The sequence below is a fragment of the Piliocolobus tephrosceles genome, chromosome 10, assembly GCF_002776525.5.
Source record: "Piliocolobus tephrosceles isolate RC106 chromosome 10, ASM277652v3, whole genome shotgun sequence".
NCBI classification, from domain to species: Eukaryota; Metazoa; Chordata; class Mammalia; order Primates; family Cercopithecidae; genus Piliocolobus; species Piliocolobus tephrosceles.
Genome location: NC_045443.1, coordinates 105,802,016 through 105,822,244, shown reverse-complemented (window position 1 = coordinate 105,822,244; position 20,229 = coordinate 105,802,016).

Below are 20,229 nucleotides of genomic sequence, written 5' to 3'. Positions count from 1 at the left end.
ATGGGAACATCATAGCAAGGTGGGGGCGAGGGGTGCAGAAAGTGAGTTTCTGTTTCAAGAGCAGACTTCAGTAGTTCAGAGTTGCACAGTTAGTGAGGTATGGAGCTGGGCTTTGAATCAGGTCAGCTGCCTGAATGCCCAACTTCTTCAGCCCTTGGAAGGAGAGGTTGGGGGGAAGAAGAAGGAAAAGGAGGAGGAGGAAGAAAGAAAGAGAGAAGAGGAGAGGAATGGAAGTCAAAAGAGAGGGAGGAATTGGACTTCAGAACCATCTCCAGCTGAGCCTTGAGCCAGCAAGGACAGGGAGCAGGGAAGAGCAAGAACACGAAGGGCCTGAGGCACCAGGATGCCTTTGCCAGCCTTAGATAATTCCCAGGGCACACAGAGCCCTGCAGGTTCTCAGGGTCCCCCTCCAGAAAAGAGGCACAGAGATTCTGGCAGCAAGGTTCAGAAGGGGTGAGGAAACTGGCACTGACAAAGGGAAGGGATTGGCTCAAATTCGACCCCAGAGTCAGCTCTGGTGGGATTGGGAGCCTGGATGGGTGGGAGAAGATAGAATCCAGTCGTGAGAACCATAAGGGACCTTCAAACTCATCTTGCCCAGATACCTCCCATTTCACAGATGAGGGAACTGGGGTTTTGAGAGCTTCCCTTGAGGACTCTGCAAAACGAGGTGGTGTTTGGTTTGGATGGAAGTGGTTGGTGATTCCTCAACTCCTGCCCTGCCACCATCTCTTGTTCCTCCCTAACATGTTATGCTCTTGCTGGGGCTGGGATGCCCTAGGCCCATGGTTACCAAATCCTGGGTTTGGAAAATTGCTGCTGGGTTTGGGCTACTGTGAAATAATTCAGCATGGGGTCTGCTTACTTCCTCCCTTTGAGTACACAGTTTCTCTCGAATAGAGACTGAAGTGAGAGTGTGTGGCTCAGTTCTGGAGGTTCCTGCCTTCACCTCCCTGTTGCCTTCCCCACTTACTTCACAGAGCAGGAGCTGAGGCTCAGAGAGGTGATGCGGCCAGTGCAAAGTCACAGAGCTATGTTGTGGGCAGCAGGAGAAGCCCTGAAGTCCCCAACCTGCCATTCCCAAACCTTTGAGCTCCAAGAAATTTGCATTTCGAAAAAAGTTATTTTCACTTATTTTACTTTTCTAGCAACTGAGGTTGTGAAAGGGGTAGTTACTCACCCAAGATAATATAGCAAACCATAGCAGATAAGGGACACAAACCAGGCCTCCTCACGACCAGGTCTAGACTCTGGCACTGCATCAAGTGGCCCAAGGACAGATGCTCCTGTGATACATTCATCCATTCATCTTTTCACCAACCCATTCACCCTAACATCCACCCACCTGTCCACCCACCCATTCACTCTGAGATCTACCCATCCACCCATTCACCCCAAGATCCACCCACCCATCCACTCACCCATTCATCCCAATATCAATTCACACATCTACCATCCATTCACTTTAATATCTGCCACACATCCACCCACCCATTCACCCACTCATTCACCCCAATATCCACTCACACATCCACCCACCCATTATCCCAAAATCAACTCGCCCATCCACCCCAACATCCACTCATCCACCCACTTACCCACTGACTCCGACATCCACTCACCCAGCCATTCATCTCAACATCTACCTAGCCATCCATCCACTCACCCATTCACTTACATAACCAGCTATCCACCCATTCATCCATTCCATTAAAATGCATTTAACACCTCCGTTTTGCCTAATTCTGTGGTAGGCACTGAATATAGACAGATGATCAAGACATACACAGTTCCTGTCCTCCTGAGCTCATTCATTGACTTATGGGACAGACAGCCAATAATCAAAATTATACACTTCCCCCAATGGAAAACAACCCCAGTAAATGTTACACACACACACACACACATTAGAGAGAGAGAGTCTCACTCTGTTGCCCAGGCTGGAGTGCTGTGGGACGATCGCAGCTCAATTTAGCCTTGACCTCAGATCTGCATGCTGGAACAATGCCCCTAGCTGCTCTGCCGAGGACAGGTTGGAGAGGGGCAGCGGGGTAAGCCTGGAGGCTGCTGAAGCCTCAAATGAGCCATGGTGGATCTGGACTGAGTAAACAGAGGTGATGCTGGAGAGAAATGGACTATTAGAAAGATATTTAAAAGCTACCCAAGTTTTCTCAGGGGAGTGGTTAGTGGGAAACCAACTCAGGGCCCATTTCTGCTGCACAGAGGCCTCTGTGCATTGCTTTATTGTCAGAAATTAATTGTAAATATTATTCAAATGTACCTCCCAATGCACAATTACATTTCTCAGGGGAGCCCTCTGAGCACATAATAAAGCCCTATAAATAATACATATATTAACCTAAGAGGAACAGAGGCATATTAAGCTGCAATTGCAGGTTGTGCTGTGGGGACTTTATACAGAGGAGATGCCACGCACTTGGACTTGGGGTTGAATCTTGGAGGTCACCTGAGTTCTGTCCTGGGGAATCTTCCAGAAGTCTCTCCCCCTGGGATATGCGGATACCCCCAGACAAGTCAGGCAGCTACTGCTCTAGATATCTAGACACTAGACAGGTGGGGGCAAGATGACAGTTGGTAAGGGAGGAAGAAGCACAGGTCTATACAACACTTCCCTTGTGCTCAAAGATGAAGAAACAGCAACAGCAGTAATAATAGCAAATATTAACTGAGCCTTATCTAAGTTTTGGGCAAGCTCTCCAGTTTCATTATCTCATTGAATCCTTGAAACAAGGATTCCATGGCAGGGGCTATAGCTATCTCCATACACAAGTGAAGAGATTGAGGTTCAGAGAGGTGAAGTGACTTTGCCCGCTGCCACACAGCTGGTAAGTGACAGAGCTGGGATTCGAATCCCAGTATGTTTATCTCGAAAGCTCCTGCTGTTTACCCCAGAAATGTGCAAATGCAAAATGTCCTCTGTAGAGACCCTTCCCTGGAGACAGGAGGAGGACAAGTACATATTCTCTCTCCCATGTCAAATTTTGAGGATGTGGGAGTGGGGGAGTCTGAGGAATTGCTTTTACCTTGAGAGGAGGAAATTGCATTTGATTGGGCTTGTCACTTTCTCACAACCCCGAGACTCTTAGGGTTTTTGAGTTTGGAAAAGACTCCACTTCCTCAAGCTTGTCCCTTCCCATTCCTCCATTTCACAGATGGTGAAACTGAGACCTCTTTGCAAAAACGGTGGAGACCACCTGCCTCACTGACTGCCGGGAGATGAGAGGTGTGTGAAAATGCTCATCTGAGTCACTCTTAAAACACCATCACCCCAGAGACTGGAGCATTCACCAAGCCACCCTGCTTCACTTCTTAGTTTATTGACAAGGGCTTTGGTGCTAATCTGCTGTAAAAGATTTCTGCCCAGGGTCTGGGGTCCCCTGAGGAGTTTCCAGCAGAATCCTAGCTGAAGGGGAGGCGGGAGACCTTGGCAAAAACTGCTGTAGGGCAGACATGCTTTGTTTGGGGGCATAAATGTTACTCTTAAAGATTGTCCTGAATATGAGTGAGGGATGCTCCCCATCTTGACCTAGATAGTGGTTACACAGGGTAAGGGGTGGGGAGTGGGGTTTCATCTGTAAAAACCCAATTATCTGTACATTGAAGATAAATGCATTTCACTGTAGTAAGTTATGCCTCAGCAAAAGTCTTTGTAAAAATAAAATAATTCATGATGTCTGCAGAAATGAGTTCCCACCTCCACTGGTACAGGTAGTGGCAGGACAGAACCAGGTCTGAGGGTTTGTCCTTGATTCAAGAGAGCATTTTAGAGGGCAGTGGCTTCTGCAGCATCCACCCAAAGTGGCAGAGTTTCAGGAAGGACTAAGCCCTCCTGGGGGCCTCCCTGGCCTCACCACCTGACTCAAAGGGCCTTTGATGATTATGACACAGGGTCAGGTAGGCTCAGGAATCAGACTGCAAGGGTTTGAATCCAAGCTCTACTATTTACGTCAGCTAAGGGCAGGGTTAGAGTTAGGCTCTGTGACCTTGGGCAAACTATTCAATGCCTCCGAAGCCTCAGTTTTCTCCTCTGTATGATAAAGGGCATGGAAGGTTTGCAGCTCTCAGGGTTGCTGAGAGGATTCAATGAGATTGCCACACTCTAGCGTTTAGCAGGTGCCAGGCTCTTTCATCTGAACATGAACTGGCCTCCTCTCTGGCCTCCCCACTTCTGTCTTTGCTCCCTCAACCCACACTGTAGGAAGCAGCCAGAGTGAGCTTTTATCACAGAATACAGTCATCCAGAGCCCTTACTATGGCATCAAAACCCCTATGGGATCGGCTACCCCCTCCTTCCCTAAGTTCATCTCATGCTGCTTTCCAGCTAGGTGATCCTTTCTGCCTCTCACAAGCAAAACAAAACAAACAGATCAACAGCAACAACACACCAAGATTGGTCCCACCTCAGGCCCTTGCACTTGCTGTTCCTGCTGCTCCTGGACCCACTTGCCTCTTCCTTTTGCATGACTGATTTGTCCGCCTCCTTCTGGTCTCAGTCCAGATGCCATCTCCTTAGGCCATGCTAAGGTAGCCTGCATCCCTGCTCACTGCCTATTGGATCCCTTTCTTTGTATTAGTGTTTTCTTTGTATTAGTTACTGCCATCTGAAATCATGTTATTATGTGTGTATTTCGTGGCCTTAAGTCTGGCCCCTACTTGGATACAGCAAGATGGCAGTGACTTTGGCTATCTTATTGTATCCCCAGCAGTGCTTAGCCCAGAAAAGCTGCTCATAACTTCTGGTTGAATGAATGAAGACATAATCATAAGCTGACATTATTTTTGCCATCATCATCATCACTGAGTTTCATGACGATCACTTTTATAACGCACCATTTCCAAAGTATTTTCACATTTTTTTCCTATCTCAATGAAACTTGGCGAGGGTGGAATTTTTCCTCATTTCACCAATGTGGAAACTGAGGTCACAGGTCACTTAGTTCAGAAGTGGAGGAGCCACAGTTCTTTACTTGTGCTATTAAGAGTAATCACAGGCTGGGTGCGGTGGCTGACGCCTGCAATCCCAGTACTTTGGGAGGTTGAGACGGGCAGATCGTCTGAGGCCAGGAGTTCGAGAGCAGCCTGGGCAACATGTAGAAACCCTGTCTCTATTAAAAATACAAAAAAAATTAGCGGAGCATGGTGGCACATGCCTGTAATCCCAGTTACTCGGGAGGCTGAGACACAAGAATTGCTTGAACTTGGGAGGCATAGGTTGTAGTGAGCCAAGATCGCATTGCTGTACTCCAGCCTGGGCAGCAGAGTGAGATCATGTCTCAAAAAAAAAAGAAAAAGAAAAAGAAAAAAAGAGTAATCACAGTCAAAGGAGGTTTCCATTAAGTGCTTCCACCTCCCTTGGCCTTTTCTTCTCCCTGTTGTCTGAATTATTACAGTCCGAAAATAAGGAACCAGATGCTTCCCTCCTCCTCATATTGTTCTGTAGTTCTTTTCTGGACCAGGGTTCTGTTAAGCGTTTGGCTGGTATCACTGTGACCACAAACTTCCTGTGTTTATCCCTTCACTTAGAAATCACAGAGTAATCAACTGGGTGTTAAGGTCTGTGCTGGGCACTGGATGACGCTAAGACACCAACGCACGGCCAAATCCCTAGGCCTCCTCCCCGCCCCCCCACCCCCGCAAAGAGGCAGATCTAGCATATCTTTGCCTGGTTTCCACTTTTGCAGATGTTTGCCACCTTCAGAGCAATATGCGGATGACTGAACAAGTCTCCAGTTTGCCTCCAGATGTTGGGACTGGTTGTGGAGCAAGAGCACACAGAGGGAGGTGGAATGGAGGCTCTCAGCCTTGTCTGGTGGCAGATGATAGCCTGGTTGATGGCAGGCAGTTTACAATTCCCAGCCCACTGCCTGGGCACCAGTGCCTGACTGGGAAGGATTGACTTGTGATGGGATTTTAGGGATGGTGACAGGCAGCCAGAGGGAACTCCACAGTGGTCAACCTATTTCACCCTCATCAGAAACTTGAATGGTAAAACCACCTTGTCTTCAGAAACGAAGAAATGCTGGGTCAGCCGAAATTCAAGCCCTCACTGTGAGAGAAGCTAAGCAGAAACATCTCTGAGGTGGGGGCGGGGTACAAACTTCGGACAAAGATCACGGTCAGGACAACCCTGCCAAGAAGGCTGTTCATGAAGCCTCAGATCAGAAACCCGATGGAGTGGATGTATCCAGGCACATTCTACTACAACTTTGAAAACAGATCCATCCTCTCAGGTTGGAACACCACCTGGCTGTGCCACAAAGTGAAAACCAAGAAGGACCCCTCAAAGCTCCCTTTGGACAGAAGGATCTTTGGAGGCCAGGTCTAGCAAACTTAACACCACCCAGAGATGAGATTCCTAGATTGGCTCTGCAACTGAAGGCTGCATCATGACCAGGACTACTTGGTCATCTGGTACGTCTCTTGGAGTCCCTGGCCAGAGTATGCAGAGAAAGTGGCAGAGTTCCTGGCCAAGAATGGCAAGGTCACCCTGACCATCTTCGTTGCCTACCTCTACTACTTCTGGGAACCAGATTACCAAGAGGAGCTTCACAGATGGTGCCAGAAAAAACAGTCCACATGCCAGCATGACGATCATGAACTATGATGAATTTCAACACTGTTGGGACAAATTTGTGTACAACCAAAGAATGCTATTTGATCCTTGGAAGCAACTCAATACAAATTATGCATTACTGCACAGTATGCTGGGGGAGATTCCCAGACACCTGATAGATCCTGACACATTCACTTACAACTTTACCAGTGACCCTTCAGTCTCTGGGCAGCACCAGACCTACCTGTGCTACAAGGTGGAGTGCCATGACAATGATACCTGGGCCCCTCTGGACCAGCACAAGGGCATCCTACCTAACCAGGCTTTGAATAATCTCAGTTGCTATGAAGATTTCCACGCAGAGCAGTACTTCCTGTACCTGATTTCCTTTTGGAAGCTGGACTGGGCTCAGTGCTGCAGGGTCACCTGGTTCATCTCCTGGAGTACCTGCTTCAGCTGTGCCCAGCAAGTGGCTACATTTCATTGGGAGAACAGATGTGTGAGCCTGCACATCTTCATTGCCCGCATCTATAATTACCTCCCAGGATATGAGGGGCTGTGCATGCTGCAGAGGGCTGGGACCCAAATCTCCATCATGACCTCTGGAAGTTTAGGCACTGCTGGGTCACCTTTGTGGACCACCAGGGACATCCCTTCCAGCCCTGGGATGGACTAGATGAACACAGTCAAGTCCTAAGTGGGAGGTTGCAGGCCATTCTCCAGAATCAGGAAAACCATAGGATGGACCTCAGTCTCTAAAGAAGGCAGAAAACTTGAGTTGAGCAGCAGAATGGAAATCTTCTTTCAAGAAATGCAAACAGGCCATTCATCACTATCTCCCGCTGATCAGTGGACACTAGCAAAGCAATGAGCTCCTGACAAGTAGATTTTTTTTTTTTTTTTTTTTGAGGTGGAGTCTCGCACTATCGTCTAGGCTGGAGTGCAGTGGCACGATATTTGCTCACTGCAACCTCCGCCTCCCAGGTTCAAACAATTCTGCCTCAGCCTCCTGAGTAGCTGGTATTACAGGTGCCCACCACGATGCCTGGCTAATTTTTCATATTTTTAGTAGAGACAGGGTTTCACTATGTTGGCTAGGCTTGTCTGGAATGCTTGTCCTCATGATCCACCCGCCTCGGCCTCCCAAAGTGCTGGGATTACAGGCTTGGGCCACCACGCCCGGCTGACAAGTAGATTTAATAAAAATCAGAGTGAATTACTTTTAATAAAAAATTTATACCATGTTTCAAGGATACAGTAGTTAAGATTATGGTCAATACACACAGAAAGTTTTCAAATTTACTAATCTAGTGACCATTTGATTTTATATGTAGAAGAATAAAATGAAATACTAAATAAAAAAAAAAAACTTCTAAAATTTGGTGAAGACAGGGCTTGGCAATGCCAAAGAAACTTTTTTCCCCCTTGAAACAAGGTCTCGCTCTTGAGCCCAGGCTGGAGTGCAGTGGTGCAATCATGGCTCACTGCAGCCTCGAGCTCCTGGGCCCAAGTGCTCTCCCCACCTCAAACTCCTAAGTAGCTGGGACTACACGTGTGCACCACCATGGCTAGCTAACCACAGAAACTTTCATCTGTTTATTCTTTCTTTAGGCACCATTAATACCTAAGGCAGGCAGAATGGGTCCCAGAAAGACACAATTGGTAATGGCTGATTGTTGGCTTCAGTCATTGCCTGCAGATCAGGTGGTACAGGATGTCTTAAGGTGATAAGAGGTGAGGGTGCATGAAGAATAATAGGCACAGGGAAGAGAGAAGCAGAGCAAAGTACCAGATAAAATACCAGCCAAGCACAGATGAATGTCTTCAAGGAGCTCTTATATTTATCTGCACAATGTAAATACCCTTGCTATTTCAGGATGGCGGCTGGTCTGCTCAGTAACACACATATTCCAAATAAAGATTTTGCATAAAAGTTAAAAAAAAAAAAGAAAGAAAGAAATGAAGAAGAGAAGAAGTGAAGTTCAGTGGGAACAAGTAAGCTTCCCAGAACCACACAGAATCTACACATTGATTTGTATAGAGCATTTACTCTATGGCAGGCCAATATGCTAGGCTCTGGGGATACAGCTGCAGATGCCATCCTGACCTTCATGAATCTTACAATGTATTGGCATGCAGCAGAGCTGGGATTTGAACCCATGGCTGTGTAACTGTGTGGTTTATACTCTTTTACTACATATCCTTGCTAAGTTAAATAAATTAGATACAGAGGAATTAGGACAGAACAAAGAGAAAGACTTCATGTTATAAAGCCTTGAATCCGTCAGGAGTTAGAGAAGACTCACATTTTGGCTAGGGATTGCTGAGTTGAGATTGATTCTGGGTTTTATGATGCACCTGTCAGTAAGTGCTCCCCCATCTCTGAATTCTCAAAACAGAAAAGTGATCTAATCCAATAGCTTTTCCCTCCTTTGAAAAAGCAGCAAAAGATGATGCTGCTTAACCCAAGTGAATGGCATGCCAAAGGTGAAATTGCAGGAACCGAGGCAGGTTAAAGGATAAAGAAACAGAGAATGGGTGGAGGCTCCCTAGCTTCTTCCATTCTCCCCATAGGGACGATTGGCTTTGCAGTTTATTCGAATCTGAAATGTCACCACTTTCTGATTCCTGAATTCCTCGGGCATACCATCCTTTCACAAACCTCATCTCGGTCTCCTGGCCACAGAATCCTCACAGATGTAGATAGATCTATGGAAACAGCTGGTTCAATCTTAACATGTCAGAGATAAAAAGCCCTATAATCAGTATTGTCAAGCCCATCCCAGGATCTCTGATGAAAAATTACTCTCACAATACATTAGTAGTGAGACATGGCAAAAACTTGGATGTGTCCATGCCCCTGTTTCCCACTCCACGATGTGATTCTCCATTTCATTCAACTGCTCAGTCATCTTCTTACATTTTGGTTTAGACACATTAATCTCTGCAAACTTGAGAAGCAGAGAAACAGAAAATCAGTATATCTTTAAAGGCTAGGAATATACATTACACAAACAAAACTCTTGATACCCTATGCTAGTTAACATTTATCTTAGGAATCACAGTTTGAAATAAACCAAGAAAAGTTTGGAAGAAATAAGATTATCTCAGTTAGAATGCATTGGACTGCAAGTAACAGGGACTTCATTCAACATGGTAGAATCTATAGGAAAAGTGCATTCATTTGCATACTAAGAATGCCTGGAGGTTGAGAACTCAGCAGCTGAATATTGGCATGAACCCAGAGTGTTTCCTTCTGTTTGCTCTGTCTTCAGAGGATTGGCTTTGTCCCCAAAATGACATATCTCCTGGTCAAAAGATGGCATTCACAGTATCAGATATTGCAGCTGCCCATGGCATCAAGCCGAAGAGCCATTATTTCAGAATATTGCAAGGAAACCTGCCCCCCCCCAACCCCTTAGGAGAACTCCCCTCACACCTCTTTGGCCAGAACTGGGTCACATGGTTACTGGCAAACCAATTGCTGATAAGGAAAGAAGATTGGCTTAGACCAATCAGGATCCACCCGGGGGACACATGAGAAAGAAGTGGACTTTCAGACAAGATCAGGGTTTCATTTACATGGAAGAAGGGGAATGGGTTAGGGACAGGCACTGAGTGGTGTCTCCTACAGAGGAGACAGGAGACACTTAAAAAAAAAATGACCAACCTGTTCAGGCCAGGGATTCACATTTTTGTTAGGAGAAAACATAAATTATTGGATCTGAGCAAAATTATGGTGTTTGGTGGGGCGGGCTCTCCCAGAAAGTAAGAACTTATTTCTCAGAAAATCAGAATGCCTTAACCCCCGAGAGTAATAATTTTTCTCTTTTCTTTATATTAGCTCATCATATTTGGCAAAAAATTTAGTATATATAAACCAGCAAAAAGAGAAACAAAGAGAGAAAGAAAAGAAAGAAAGGAAAAAAGGAAGAAAGAAAGAGAGAGAGAGAGAGAAAGAAAGAAGAGAAAGAAGGGAGGAAGGGAGGGAGAGAAAAAAGGAAGGAAGGAACGAAGGAAGGAAAAGAAAGAGAAAGAGATAAAAGGGAAAGAAAGAAAGAAAGAAAAGGGAAAGAAAGAAAGAAAAAAGAAAGAAAGAGAGAAAGAAAGAAAGATTAAAGGAAAACTAACTATGAACCCAGGAATAAGTACTATTATCATTTTAGTTTATAATCTAAAGTCTAGTTTATATGTCTATATCTTTTAATATCTATCTGTCTAGTAAAAAAGATACTCTGTTTTATAACATTTTTATTCATTTGAAAAAATCAATTCACTAAATGTTCCTCTATGCAGGTTTGGTTATTCAAGTGATTGCCTAGTAGACATAGTAGGAGTTTTGCAATTTATCTGGCCAATCCCCTATTGATGGACACTTAGGTTAGTTCCTTTTGATTGTTGTTGTTGTTGTAATTCCTTGATGGATTCTTGCTCCAGTACAGCTGAGTTTCTGAGGCCCCACGCTTAAGCCCTGGGAAGCCAGCACATTTAACTAACCCAGGCTTTCTGCACACTAACCAAGCCTCTAGGTCCCTGCCTTCCTCTTAGAGCAGAGGGAAGAGCTCTCTGGAACCTTTAGGAAGAGGTCAGCCAGCTTGGAAAAGAGGGGATGGTAGGCAGGCAGTGATCACATGCACAGGCTCTGGAATCAAGCCACTACAATTGGGTAAATAATTCTCCCTCTTTGAACCTCAGTTTTCCCATTTGTAAGATTGGGAGTGTAATACAAACATTTCATGGGGTTGCATGAGGATTCTGCAAAATAATCCATTTATAGAGTCTATCACGCGGTCTGGAAAACTATAGGATTAAAAAGTTGCTAACTCTATGGGAGGCCAAGGTGGGAGGATCACTTAAGCCCAGGAGTTTTAGACCAGCCTGGGCAATATAGCGAGGCCTTGTCTCCACAAAAAAAGAGAAAAAAAAAAAAAAAAGAAAAAGAAAAAGAAGAAAAAAAAAAAAAAGAAAGAAATTGCTAGCTCTTGCTGTTGTAATGTTTTATTCCTTTTTTTTTTCTTTCAAAAACTGAAGCTACAAGATTGCATTTGCTTTGTTATCTCTGGGGGGCCATATCTAATCCAGGCCATTGATTCAGGAGGCTGCACAAATCTGCCTAAATTATGTATTTGGGTTGCATGTTTAATGCTTGCTTCAATTTGGTTGTGTGAAGAAAATGTATTTTATTTGTCTGTAGCTGATCTGGTCTTCTCTTCCCTCTCTGACACATACTCTACACTGGCAAAAAAAAAAAAAAAAAGAAAGAAAGTTTAAAAAATTAAGCTATACCCCTGTTATGAGTTGAAATGTATCCCCTGTCTCCCAGTTTATATGTTAATAGCCTAACTCTCAATATATCACAGTGTGACTTTCTTTGGAGACAGGGTCTTTACGGAAGGAATCAACTTAAAATGAGGCCATGGAGGTGAGCCCTGATTCCACTATGACCGATGGTTTTATAAGAAGAGGATATTTTGGGCACAGTCACGTACAGAGAGAAGATGGCATGACAAGACACAGAGAGAAGATGGCCACTTACAACCCAAGGAGAGAGGTCTGGGACAAATCTCTTATAGTCCTCAGAAGGAACCAGTCCTGCTAACAGCTTGATCTCAGACTTGCAGCCTGCAGAACTGTAACAATAAATTTCCATTGTTTAAGCCACCCAGTTTGTGGCACTTTGGTATGGCAGCCCTAGCAAACTGATACAACCCAGTTTTAAAATATTTGTCCTAATGATAGTTTTACAAGTTCCTGAGGCAAATCTCCTATGGATAAACATATGCCTCATCTCTGAAACTCTGTCCTCCTCGATTTTCTCCTGGGGAGGCTTTGGGCATATGGAAGGTAGGCATGGTTTGATGGTCCTAGGAGAGTATGGAGGAGTGAGGGGCAACTAGGATCCTCTGTTCTCCCCTGTGCTGCTTGTCATGCCACAGGTGGTGGAGCACAATGGATGGAGGGAGCTTACTCTGGGCTTGGCCAACAAGCTTCCATTGGGCTTCCCTATGTGTAAACCCTGTCATTCAAAGCTCCCCTGCCTTGCCCTTTGTCTTAGTCCTTTTTCTGTTGCTATAACGGAATGCCCAAGACTGGACAATTTATAATAAATAAAAATTTATTTAGCTCATGATTCTGGAGGCTGGGAAGTTGAAGAGCATGGCATTGGCATCTGGCATGGGTCATCCCATAGTGGAAGGGCAGAAGGAAGAAGTGAACACAAAGGACAGAGGCACCAGGGGCTGGACTGGCTTTATAATAACACTGCCTCTATAACTTATCTGCTCCATCAATAAGGGCATGAATCCATTCATGAAAGCTCTACTCTCATGTCCTAATCATCTTTTATTATATCCTATCTCCCAACACTGTTGGATTAAGTTTCCCACATATACACTTTTGGGGGACACACTGAAGCCATAGCACCCTCCATCCAGCTTTGATTGAGATGATGCATCCCAGGAGGGTGGGCATGGTTGCTTGAAGGTCACCCATCCCTGTCCCATGGCTGCCCTGCTGACTGTCAACCCCACATCCATGTCATGTGAAAACTGAGGGGGCCCAAGAAAGCCAGGGAAGTGGGGATGTGATCCAGAGAGCCTCTCCTGCATTCTGTGCACCTGGAACAAAGAGAGAGGGAAAACCAAGCAAGCACAACTGGCCAATCTGCTCTTCTGCTCCTGAATTCCCTTCCTCTTATTCTTTTACTACCCTGGATTTTGCAAAAGGGTCAGCTTTTCTCTGCATCTCCCTTTGTAATGTTCTCCTACCATCTAATGGTAAGTTCCAAAGTTATAGATGGAAGGCAGTCAGTTCCTCACTCTGGCAGAATCCAGAAGCCAAGCCTTTCTGGCTCAGCTCTCATGTGTCAAAGGAAGAGAATAAAAGCTGGAAAATCCTCCCTCAAGGCAATAGCATGGCTTCAGTTGATAGCCTTGCTGCACAATTCAATTTTGCATGTCAGAAACAGAATATCACATCATTCTTTCTCTTATATAACAGATCTTATTTTCCTCCCACACACATGAACTCTGGGGGCCGGTTGGACAAGATCATGCACTTGAAACTATACAAGTTCCTTCATAATTTCCAGAAGAGTCATCAGATACAATTTTTAAAAATTATTTCTGCTATTCCCAACAGGCTTTGGATCTTAAATGCTAGAATAAAAAGCCAAATGATCATTATTAAGATAATTATCAAAAATTCTTCAATCATTATGAACAATTATTCCACCTTTCACAGAGGAGGAAATGGAGGCTCAGAGAGGTGACAGCGCTTGCTCAAGGTGGCCCAGCTGGTGAGATAACATGAAGGAGAGCATTGAACACAGCTTTGTCTGACTTCCAGATGTTGATCATTGCAACACAAAGAATCTCATCCACGGACAGCCTGGTATTACTGTATTCAGGTTCCTGTTCAGTTGCACACAATTTTTCTGCTCATTTATGCGGAGTTGCTTACCAGACTTCTGAGAACCTGGGGACCGGCCAGGGACAGAATTGGAAAATATCCCTGGAAAGGGTGTGCTGGGTGCAATTCCCTAAGGTTCTTAATGCATTTGTAGTAGGATTAGTGTTGCCTGGAACCCTGGGCATCTGTCCTCCTCTCCTGTGCTCTGTGTGCCCCTTGTGTCTGCGGATTGCCAGGAATTAATAACCCATCCGGGGTCTTTGAAGACTAAGAAAATAGATGCTCAAGCTGTTCCCCAAATGTCCTGTATGTGATGCTCTTCGTAGTGGGTCTCTGGATGGTACTTTCTGGCTTACGTAGGGCTTCGTCTGCCTGATCTCATCCCAGTCTACAGGTTCACTGGGACAGGAGTGATGGGCTTCATTTTTAAAGAGGAGGAAAAGGTGCTCACAGAGATCAGGCTGCGTGCCCAAGCAACACAGCTAAGAGACAACCATGCCCAGGACACTGTGGCTACCAAGCTACTGTGCTCAACACTGAATCCAGTGACGCTGGGCAATTGGTTTCTACACTGTGTACCTCAGTTTCCTCATCTTCAAAATGAAGAGGCAGCACAGAGTCTGAAATGGGATGCCAGACCAGGAGGCAAGGACTTGTGTGCTTAAGTCCTGGGACTTAACTCTGTCCCAGGGTCTTTGTGCAGTCTTGGAGAGGTCATTTTTCCTATCTGGATCTCAGCCTTCCCTTCTGAAATATTGGAAGTTAGCATATAACAAGCATCTACTATTTGCTGAGTCCTCCTCTTGAGACTCACATTACTTCATGGACTCCTCCCCAAAACTTGGGAGGTGGGCACAGTAGTGCATGTTTTACAGATGTGGAGACTCAACTTGGTGTGTTGCTGAAGCCATCCTCTTGGTCAGACAGCCTCTCGGGACTCTGATCTCTGACATTCCAAGATTCCAGGCAGAAGGGCCAATCCTGCCTCTCCCACTTTCTAGCTGCGTGACATTCTGGAACGGTTGCTTCACTTCTCTGAGCCTCAGTTCTTTCATCTGCAAAATGGGTCCAATAGTGCCCACCTTGTGGAGCTACTGAGATAATTAGATGACATAGTGCAGGTTGCACTGTCCGGCATATGGCAAATGGGCTTTCTTTGCCTTCTCCCACCCACATTCAGAAAATGCTTGAGAGGAGCCAGGCTAAGTGAACGGGTCGAAGGACCTCCTCTCTCTCCAGCAAATCCTGCCTCCCCCTCCCCGACTTCTGTTCTGCTCCGCCAGACTCAAGTTCCAGCTGCAAGTAATTGGATTTAACTTAATAGACTTATGGATGCCTTTTGGTTCAGGCAATGCAGAGGCCTCTGGGTAATTTGCATGTTTTAAACAAACCAAATAAAGAGCTGATAAGCATAAACAAGTCCATTTTAATTGGATTAAGGGAGGCTTGCTTTGGTGACCATAAACCACAGAGGGGCTGGAAATAAAAGGCTCTTAGAGATTTCAGATTTTCTGCTACTTTGTACCGTCCTCATCCATCCCCTTCCCCCGACCCTGGGGCATTCTGCACAAGGTGTTGGCTTCCTGCTGAATAAATTGTGCGCTATTGTATTCACGTCCATGTTTTACACAGACGCACATGAGATGGTGGTGTCTTTCCTGCACTCTCCCTCCCCACCTGCTATGTACAGTTTGACAAGTGGTGGTTCTACCCACCAGCTTTGGTCTGAGATCAAAGGCCCAAGCCCTGACCCTGTCACTTTCCTGCTTATCTTGAGCAATTTATTTAATCCTCTGAACCTCAGTTTTTTCCTTTCCACGGTGGAAAGGGATGGTGCTGGTTTCTGCCCTGTAGGTTTGACATGAGCATTACATGCTGGTAAGTTGCCCGCCACTTAATAGGTTCACCAAAATGGCAGCCACTAATAACATGAGCCAGTTGGAGCGGTCGCGGCCCCTGCTCCCATGGGAGCCAAAATCTAGCTGGGGTCCCAGCTAAGTAGAGACTGCCATCTGTAAGTGTAATATGTACTGAACGAAGACTCACCTAACCCAGCCAAAGGGGCCAGGATGGCTTCCCGGGAGGTGGGATTTAAAGAATGAATAGGAGCTGGCTAGAGCTGCACTTCCCAAACTGATATGTGTGCAAGTCCCCTAGGAATCTTGTTAAAATGCAGTTTCTGACTCCAAGGAGCTGAGGCAGGGCCTGAAATTCTGCACTTCTAACCGGCTTCCAGGTGATGCTGACTGGGCTGGTCCGAGGGCCACATCTAGAGTTAGTAGAACTTAGCGAGTTGATGAAAGATTTGAGGCCAGCAAGCTTGCCCCCAAAGCTGGCCTTTTCAACTCTGCTCTGCCTCCTCAAGAGACCAGCAGGAAGATGGGGAGCAGGTATCCTCAGGCATCTAGCAGGGCAGTTGGGTCTCGGAAGCTTGTAGCCCGGGTGGGAAATTATATCAACATTTCCTTATTTTGTCTTACACTTTCATGGCTGTTTTGCATTTGACAATGTGCTATATTTGAGCCTGTTCTTATGTAAAAATAACACTCCCCTCTCTGAATATATTTTTTCTTCTATATTCCAGTAAAATTCATGTCCCAAGCTGTGCCTTCCCACATGGTCCCACATGGTCCTCCAGGGAGTGCTGGTCCTATGTGATCACTGGCCTGGGCAGCAATTCCCAGATGCTTTTGGGGATGGAACTATCTGACCTGGACTCCACCATGGCCTGACTACTATGGCATGTATCCTGAGGTGTGGTGGGGTTTTGTTTACACACAAATTCTTATCTCGGGAAGGAAGTAAAAATCCTGGTATCATGCCTCCAATTGCATCAGAGCAGGGCAATAAGGTGGAGTCTGGTCTGTAGAGACAGCCAGGCCTGGGATCCAGGGCTGGTCTTGCTTTTTCACAGCTGTGTGATCCTGAAGACATTATTCACCTCTCAGCCACAGTTTTCTCATCTGTCAAATGGGGCTTGTACTAGCACCCTGTCAAAGGCGGTTAAGAGCAATTGTTAATTTCTTACTCTCTGGGGGCCCAATGTACTCAACTGTAAAATGGAAAAGTTGAGTTAGTCCAGGGGTTGACAAACTATGTCCTGTGGACTGCAGCCTGTTTTTGTCATTACAGTTTTAATGGCACACGGCCGTGCTCCTTCATTTACATATTGTCTATGGCTACTTTTGTGTTACAGAGACAGAGGTGATTAGTCATGACAGGCTTTATGGCCACAAGCCTAAAATATTTGCTGTCTTACCTGTTATATAAAAATATTTGATGTTCACTGGGCTAGTCCAGTGAATTGCAAACTTTTATTAGCTCGTATAGGGCACACTCTCGGTTGCCTACCTGTTGCATGTTGGATTTTTCAGATAAGTAGACTCTGAGATGGAATTTATTGTCCAGGACACTTTTTTTTTTTTTGTTTTCAGGGAGTGCCCTTGGATCAATACCTGTGGAAGGATGGGGAAGGAAGTGGAACCCGCCAGAAAGAGAAGCTGAGCTGTGATGCAGGTTCAATGACAGTTTCAGCTAAATCCTCAGAGAGATAGAATGGCTCTTTGGGAGTTGTCTTAAGTTATACTGTGTGTTCAGACCTTTTACCTTACATCAATTAGTCCTTTGATAAGGGCTGCCCCAGGAAGGGCATGACCTTGAAAGCTGAGGCAATCCCTGAAGTAACTGACAGTTGAGCCCAAGGCCTTTACTGAAAGGAGCAGTACATTCTAGACTCCCCCACCTAGCCCCACAGCCACTCCCAGCCTGTTCATTGCTGACAGAACTCTGATTTGCTTGGTGACCAGCCCTAAGGGTTAAATCCTGACTCCCTGACTTGTTAAAGCCTTTCATCTTTCTCCCTTTCCCCTTTACCATCTTTTGCCTTTTCAGGCTTAGAGCTAGCAGTGATCATGGAACCAATTTTGGTCAATAAATTACAAGGAGAAGTCTGCAGGGATGGAGGAGATAACCTGTAGAAATAGTGGTCCTGAGAAAGATACTTTGCTTTCTGATGAAAAGTGACAGGTTTGAAAGGACAATCTGACTGACAACCCCTTTCCACTTTCTTCCTTCCTACATTTCTTCCAAATGTAGTCATTGATGCCTGGGGCTGTAGAAGCTGTGTTGAGGCCATGAGGAAACATGACTTCAAAAGATCAACACACTAGGATGGCAGAATGAAAATTAAATAAATAAACAAATAAATAGAAAACAGATAAGGAAGAGAAAAGTAAAAAGAAGAAAAGAAAAGAGGAAGGGTCTAGACTCTTCGTATCATTGTCGAATCATTGAATTAGGCCTGGAACCATTGATCTCCAGTCTTCTTGTTAAGTGAGATATTGTATAAAGTACTATGAGTCAGATATTCTATTACTTATTGTCCACAGCATTTCAAACTAATAGGGATTGTTTGGCCTTATGAAATCCTGCATGGAACATTATATGTGAAGATGGAATCACAGCTGTTGTAGTTAAAGCAAAGCTGGAAACTTAGACCTTCCCTCCTCTACTCACCTCCCTCTGGGCACCTCTGCAGATCTCTGGAGCTCTGGGGAATCCTGTTTTCAAATTGAGGATGGTGGTGTATCAGTTACCTACAGCAATAAGAACTTGTTGCTCACCATCTGGGCTGGTTAACTAGAGAACTCTGCCAATCTTGGCTGGGGTCACTCATATGTCTGGTACACAGCTGATTGTTGGCTGATCTAGAATGACATCAGTTTGGCAATTGGGTCACTAAGCTTTCCTCTCTAAGTCTCACCTTTCAGCAGAGGTGATAGACATGAAAGACAGCAGTCAAGCCTAATTAGGCAAGCACTTTTCTAGCCTCTGATTATATCATATTTGCTAACAGCCCAGTGATCAAAGAAGGCCACATGGCCAAACCCACAGATGGAGTGAGAAAGTACTGCAAAGTCACATGATGAAGAGTGTAAGGGGGGGTGAGAAACTAGGACCATTTTTACAATGTAACACATGTGGTATCTGAGGATCCTCCTGATTTTAAATGTATGACCTTGAAAGATTCACAGAAACCCCATTTTAAGGAAGTGGCTTTTTCCATTTTAATGATTAGACCACGGTTTAGCAGGTTAGTTCTTAGGGCATATGCTACAAAACACCTGGGCTTTAAGACCTTCAGATCAGCTAGATGTTGATCAGATAGCTGATGTTGTCATTTGTGATGACAAATATGGATACCTATAGTGGGGATTCAGTGGATTACAGCTATATCCATACATTTAAGAATTACACTAGGAGAACCAAAGAGCCTGTGGTTCCCACCCAAGTGTCCCTGAATGGGGAGAGGGGTGATTTGTAGCTCAGAAACATAAGGGGATTGTCAAAGACTTATGAAATCAGTCATATGATCAGTGGAACGTAAGTTAAAGTTCCACTTGTTCCATGACCCATAAATTTCGTCAAGATTAAAAGAAAAGCACTGAGCATACTTATGTAACTAACTGAGGTTGGCACACCACGTTTGCGGCATATTGGTGCTTGGTTCACCCTCCTGTGCTCAAGGATTTGTTTATTTGTGTGGCCACCCACACAGCTCTGTGCCTCTCAATACACATGGTTTCCACTCTTCTTCAGTTATTTGATTTTCTAGTCATGCTCACATGCAATTTCTTTCCTGGGAGCTGCTACCACTTGAATTTGTCTAAACAAAAGCCAATCTTCACCTAGTCAGTTTTTTCAGAAAACCATCAGCCTGTATGCATTTCTGTGTCTTACTTTTGTTCATGTCTTTCTTTCTCTTTCTTCACCTGAATTAGAATTTCCAGAAGGGATGAATTGAAGTTATTAGCATCTTTAAGGAAACAATGGTGCCTAGGAATATACGATGTTTCAGGACCATGGACAGAGCCCTTGACACCGTAGACACGGTATGTCTATCACATAGCCTCTGGAGGACCAATCTGTTGCTTAATTTTCCTCTGTGTAGAGCACTATTTCATCAGGAAATGGATAAGTGGTTGAGAGCTGGAGTCTGGGGTTAGCATGTCTCAGTGTCACTCTACTCCCTGTCACTACTACCTGCTTGACACAGCCTCTGTTTCCTCTTCAGTAAAGTAGGAATAATAGAAGTGTTGGCCGGGCGCGGTGGCCCATGCCTGTAATCCCAGCACTTTGGGAGGCCGAGGCGGGCGGATCACGAGGTCAGGAGAGCCAGACCATCCTGGCTAACACCGCGAAACCCCCTCTCTACTAAAATGCAAAACATTAGCCGGGCGTGGCCG